At 46.2% G+C, this 6,407-nt stretch overlaps 1 protein-coding gene and 1 pseudogene across 4 annotated transcripts in view; one reads left to right on the top strand and one right to left on the bottom strand.

Moving 5' to 3' along the window:
• Positions 1–219: 219 nt before the first annotated feature.
• LOC112821433 (ferritin heavy chain-like) lies at positions 220–5,032 on the bottom strand (annotated as a pseudogene).
• The window catches only part of SANBR (SANT and BTB domain regulator of CSR), a 58,984-nt gene continuing 57,301 nt past the window's right edge, over positions 4,725–6,407 (top strand). For 3 of the 4 annotated variants that reach the window (XM_073897673.1, XM_073897670.1, XM_073897672.1), the window contains exon 1: positions 4,725–4,856. The gene's annotated coding sequence lies outside the window, so the exon portion shown is untranslated. Of the gene's footprint in view, positions 4,857–4,877; positions 5,325–6,407 lie in introns of those variants that run through there. The other variant, XM_073897671.1, reaches the window with a different exon arrangement.

Raw genomic sequence — 6,407 nt, 5'->3', positions numbered from 1 at the left:
TTAAATTCATCTTTATATTTGCTTTTTTGGAGGGGGGGGTCTCTTTGCTGTTTCTAAGTGGAACATATTTTAAATCTCCATTTGATTGCTTCTCATGGTTTTATGTTTTTATTTCATATATTTCTGCCACCTTATTACAAGTTTAGTATTTATCATGCTTTCTGTTTTGTTTTGTTTTGTTTTTTTAATAATGAAATTTTCTTCAGTTTTTGATTTTTATTTTTGCTGCAAAAAAGTTTTATTGTTTCCATTTGGTCCAGGCTTGGGAGAGGGCTCCAGGGTGGCTAAAAAGCTGCCTTGTGGCTGCAGGGAGAGGCTCTGGCACCAGCCCTGGCACCTGGGTGGGAGGGACGCCAGAGGGGCCCCTCAAAGGCTGCTGGGCCCCTCATTGTGTTCGAGGGTGAGCCTCTCCAAGAGGTCCTCGCCCAGCCCAGCCTGGGGGCAGCCGGCCTGTGGAGGTGTGTTAGGTGGCGGCACATCTTGATTACTTTCTCATCGTGGTTCTCCAGCAAGTCACAGAGATGGGGGCCTGTGTGCGCAGAACCCAGGGTGTGCAGATCCAGACCCGCCTGGTTCGGGTTCCTCTCCAGAACCGGGGCGGCGTCCGTGGTGTCCAGGGTTTTCCAACACTCCTCTTGGACTGCTTCCGCACTTCCTGGGAGAAGGCACAGCCTCCTCGCTGATTTTGCATCTTCAAGAGACGCTCATCACCCTTGTGCTTCTCCTCGGCCAACATGCAGAAGAAGTGGCCCGCACCCTCCAGAGCCACATCGTGGAGGTCAACATAGAAACCCTGAGAGAAGCAGGTGTAGGAGGCCTGCAGATGCATGCTGACCACAAGGGTGACGGCGGCCTCCACCTCAGTGGAATAATTCTGAGGAATCTGGGAGCTCGCGGTTGATTGGTAATAAGGAGCTAAACTCAAAATAGCGTGTTGGCTGGTCCCGGAGGCAGAGGATGGCTGAGAAGATGGCTCTGAAGGTTGTCATTGGAAAAGAGTTTGGAAGGGGGTTGGAGGCTGGTAGAAGCGGAGTCTCTGGGTCTGTTCTGTCCAAACACTGTTGACACAAAAGACAGATCTATGACGGGAAGGCGCACTGCCTCTTCTTGAGGTTTGAAAGCTACACATTATGTTTTTATTCTTGTTGTGGTTACTTCTAACCCCTAATGATGTTTATTTTTCTCTACCAGTGTTTAAAGTTATCAATATTGGAGTCTTACAACAACACAAGATGGTTGGCACACTGTCATCCTCCCTGCTTTCTCCTCCAAACACTTCTCCCTATTGGCCCCCTGCCCCTCTTCCTTCACCAATGTTGGTAATCACTTGAAATTTTTATTCTAGATTGTTATGGTTAATTTTTTATATTTGATACTTGGCTAGCTGAATAAATAACTTGTTTGAAGTTACTATTTTTCCTTACTTCCTATATATGTTTTATCCATTCATTTATATTTTTAACTATAAAATTGTAAAATTTCATGGTTTTAAAATATCAAATTGTAATTTAAAAAAAGGAGGGGGAATAAAGTAGTCCCTCCCAACTCCTGATCCCAGAAGCAGTCACATTTAACTTACTTGCTACTTTGTTTTTACCTTCTTTTTTTATTTATTTGAGAAAGAGTGAGCACAAGTGTGGGGGAGGGGCAGAGGGAGAGGGAGAAGTAGACTCCCCGCTGAGCAGGGAACTGGACATGCGGCTTGATCCTAGGACCCTGAGATCATAACCTGAGCTGAAGGCAGACATTTAACCGACTAAGCCACCCAGGCACCCCTGTTTTTACCTTATTTCTAAATATGCTCATCCTGCTCTTTCTTACCAATTTTAGAGGTTCTTTTTAAAAAAAATTTTTTTTTAAGATTTTTATTTATTTGACAGAGAGACACAGAGAGAGAGGGAACACAAGCAGGGGGAATGTGAGAGGGAGAAGCAGGCTTCCCACAGAGGAGGGAGCCCGATGCGGGGCTCAATCCCAGGACCTCGGGATCATGTCCTGAGCCGAAGGCAGACACTTAACAACTGAGCCACCCAGGCGCCCCAACCAATTTTAGAGGTTGTCTTAACCTGTTTCCTTCCCACCCCCCATGGAGAATTTGACTGCCTTACACCACTGTCCCACATTTCCTTTGTGGCCATTTCAGACTCAGAAATGGAAGTTGTGTGTCAAGAATGGCAAAGTAGCCATGCCGGCTCTGGAACATCCACCTTTACTGTAATTTGAGAGAGAAATAAACTTTAATTGTGTTTTTTTAAAGATTTTATTTATTTATTTGATAGAGAGAGACATAGCGAGGAGGGAACACAAGCAGGGGGAGTGAGAAGCAGGCTTCCCACTAAGCAGGGAGCCCAATGCGGGGCTCGATCCCAGGACCCTGGGATCATGACCTGAGCGGAAGGCAGATGCTTAAGGACTGAACCACCCAGGCGCCCCCTTTAACTGTGTTTAAACCAATGTATTTAGGGTCTCTATTAAAGCAGCCTAGTCTGTACTAAAACTAATAGAGGGATAGATAAGCTTATGAACATAAGAGGGTTAGACTTGGTGAACAGGGGGAAGTAGAGGTCTTAGATAAAATTATCCATTCTGCATAAAAAGGCATCAGGAAGGAACATCTATACAATGCCAAAGATTCTTCCTTGGGCAAAGGCCACTGAAAGATTGAAGAAGTCCATCTCTCAAGGATTCTCTTTTGCTCTGTCATTCTGTAAAGGGATATTGTTTTAGAAAAGACGGAAGTGATAAAGAAAAGCTTCAAACATTAAGTACCTGAATTGATTCCTCAGAGATGGCATAATAGTATGTGGATCAACAGCAAGAGCAAATGAATGGGGTCCAGTAGTAGAGCTCTATTCTCTAGCTCTGCTTGCAAACTGGTTGATTATTACCTGACTTCTTTTTATTGAACCTTGCTAAAAGCAAGGACTGTCAGCCAACACAAACTTACATTCTGACCTTTTCTAAACTCCTTTCCTCAGAACTACAGGCTTGATAATCTGCCTTCCAAGTTAACACAAGTGACACTTCCCAATACATGTGGAAAGAGTCACCAGCATTCTAGCCTGCAATATGCTTATACCTGCCAATGGCATGCATAGCTTAGATCTTTGTTATTGTGGCACACCACTTTCAGGGATCAAGTTTTCCCTTTTAGGGACTAAGCTTCTGTAACAGACCAAAAAATACAGTAGCTAAAGAAAGATAAACACTTTTTTTCCTCATATAACAGTCCAGAGGTAGACAAGCAATCTAGGGCCTGTTAGGTTGCTTCACTTCCCAGGGTAATTCAGGGCCAAGGTTCTTCCTATGTTCTTGCTCTACAATCACATGAGTCCTTCTAATCCTCATGGTTTAAACTGGCTCACCACCATCACAACTGAGTTCAACCCTAGAAGAAAGAAAAGAAGTAGAGGGCAAGTAGCTTCTCTTTAAGAATTTACCTAAATACAGAGCTTACCCAACTTCAATGTCTCTGTGGAACAAAAATAGTAAAAGATTTGTAGAAAGTCAGAGGTGATATAATTAGAAAAAACTCCTGACATGTAGTTAGCCACTTAATCATCAGATCTCATTATAGTAATTATTCATTTGATAGGGCTTTACTTTCTCTTTTTTAAAAAAAGATTTTATTTATTTATTTATTTATTTATTTATTTATTTATTTATTTATTTGAGAGAGAGCAAGCAAGCGGCGGGGGGGAGGTTGGGGGAGCAAAGGGAGAGAGAGAATGTCAAGCAGCTTCCCCACCTAGCAGGGAGCCAGCCCCGGGATTCAGCCTCACAACTCTAAGATCACTACCCCAGCCAAAATCAAGAGTTAGATGCTCAAGCGAGTGCCTCAAACACCCCTGTCCTTTCCTCTTTTTTAAAAGATCTATTTTAGAGAGAGAGAGCGGGGGAAGGAGCAGAGGTAGAGGGGGGAAAAAATCTCCAGCAGACTCCCTGCTGAGCAAGGAGCCCCAAGGGGGGCTTGATCTCAGGACTCTGGGATTACAATCTGAGCAGAAACCAGGAGTCAGACGCCTAACTGAGCCACCCAGGTGCCCCTTTTACTGGCTTTTCTGATTCTAACATTGAGTTTTGGTTCTCAGAACAGATACATTGCAAGTGGAAATAAAAGTAATTGGCACGTAGTATTTACCATACAAGACTGAACCTTATATATCTTAATAGGTTCCCAGTAATAGTAATCACCACAATAACACACATGCGGAACATATTAATGTTAACGAAAACCGATTTTGTAACCCAGAGCTATTTACATTTTTCAGGAGATGCTTCCTGATAAGGACAACGCCTCACCCAAGATATTTTTGGTGTCCCTCAGATGATACAACGTTCCCATTCTACCTAACCTAAACAGGTATACTAAAGTGATCTACAGCGCCAACTGTTTCATTCATTCTTTATCCGAGTTCTTTTCTCTCCCATGTGTCCATTTTTTCCGGATTCAGAGTTGGTCACTCAAGATCCGGCCGGGAGGAGCTGGTTGCTAAGAGACAAGACGCTGAGAGGGTGGGGACGCTGCACTGCGACAAGCCTGGGAGTGAAAGCGAGAGGGGGAAGGGGAAGGCAAAGGCAAGGCGCAGCGGCAACTAGCCTCAGCGGCTTGTCTGGCCACCCGCCCCAGTCCTGCAGGAGCTCGTTGCTCATTGGCTCCGCCGCTGCGGCGCTGGCCTGTGATTGGTGAGGCAGCGTGGGGGTCGGCGCTACCCTGCGAGCGGGTGGGGCGGTGTGTGTGGGCGCAGTGGCAGGGCTTGCGGGCCGGGTCGCCAGAGCTTAATGGCGCGAGCGCTGGCTGTGCCGGCCGCTGCAGGTGACGGAGGCGCAGCGAGGGCCACGGCGGCCCTGGGCAGGTGAGCGAGACGCCGAGGGCTCTCGGGTGCCGGCGGGGGGCGGGAAGTGCGGCAAGGGACGGTACCGCTGGCAGTCAGCGGCTTCCCGCCGCGGCCTCCTTCCCCGCCGGTGCGGGCCGGGGTCCCGCCAGCCCAAACGCCCCCGAACGTCCCTGCGCGCAGCCTGCACTTCGCATGCCCTGCCAGCCCCAGGTCCCCGCCGCGCGTCGCGCTCACGCCCTAGCTGAGGGAACCCCGGCGTCTGCCCGCCAGGCCGCGCCCGGTGTCTCTGCCCGCATCTTCCCTCAGCCTCGCCCCGTTGCCCGGCGCCTTTGTCCGCTCCCCACCCGCTCCGCGCCTGGAGAGTTTCTGCCCCCACGGGGGAGGCGGGGACGCGACAGGCTGGGGAACCCTGAGGACGCACCTCGAAGTGAGCCTGTGCGCCGAAGAAGATTTGCAAGGCTTTGATCTATTCGTCCTGGGCTTCAGGTGTGATTTTATTTTCTCCTTCACGGTGAAAGCCAACTGCCTCGATTCTCATTGTGGTCAGGAAGCCTGGGCTAAGGCTTCTCTCCTAGGATGACTCTAATAATCTCCCACCCTCTGTTACGCCGAAGGCCTTTGACCTGCCATACCCGCCCCTTCGTTTCGCACCTTTTCCTCTACCGAAGGAAAAAACTGTCTACAAAAGCCTTTTTCTATTTGAAAAAAGAAAAAAAGTCACATGCCAGTCGTGGACTTCCCTTTGGTCTTAATTAATTAATTAGATTGGTTTTATTAATACACAAGTGAACCAAGGTTGTGGGAATGGGATGGGGGTAGCACATGAGGAATGTTCTTAAAAAGCATGGTGCATTAAATAGAATTTTTATTTCTGGTAAATAACACGTTTCACCTTAAAAATTAACATTTAAAAAATATTTTATCAGGAATGGGATTAGATTTAGTAGTAGTGTAATTTGAGCTTCAAATTTTTTCTTACTGCCACAGTTTTTGATAAGTCTGTACTTCTTCTCCGGAATGGAGTGCACTCTGACAGCTATTCCAAGGGAATTTATAAGAATATCATGTATATTATAAATGAGTATCACATTTGAAATATACATACAAATTTGTAAGTATTTGATATAAACAAGATTTTTGATTAGCTAGCAAGTGCCAGCATGTTGCAGGCCACAAGAAATATTTATTATTTTTTTATATTTTTAAAGGTTTTATTTATTTGAGAGAGTGAGTGAGATAGCATGGGGTGGTGCAGAGGGAGAGGGAGAAGCCGACTCCCCATTGATCAGGGGAGCCCACAGGGCATGATCCCAGGACCCCGGGATCAAGACCTGAGCCGCTGAGCCACCCAGGCGCCCCCACAATAAATATTTTAGAAATATTTAGAAATTTTAAATGAATCTTTTTGGAATTGAAGGAAAAAAACAGCACCCTTTGCCTGTTTTTCAGACTGTTTTATACTGAGGTCCAAACAAATTGTAACAAAATACCGTATTCCTAACATACATCTCAAATTGTGTGGTATGAAAAGTGATGATGTGCTGGGCATATAAGTGGAGAACAATAAAC

The sequence above is a fragment of the Callorhinus ursinus genome, unplaced genomic scaffold, assembly GCF_003265705.2.
Source record: "Callorhinus ursinus isolate GAN/ISIS: 27379988/994484 unplaced genomic scaffold, GSC_fseal_2.0 scaffold10, whole genome shotgun sequence".
In the NCBI taxonomy this organism is placed as follows: Eukaryota; Metazoa; Chordata; class Mammalia; order Carnivora; family Otariidae; genus Callorhinus; species Callorhinus ursinus.
Note: the sequence above shows the minus strand (reverse complement) of the source record. Positions and strands in the feature narration are given on the sequence as shown.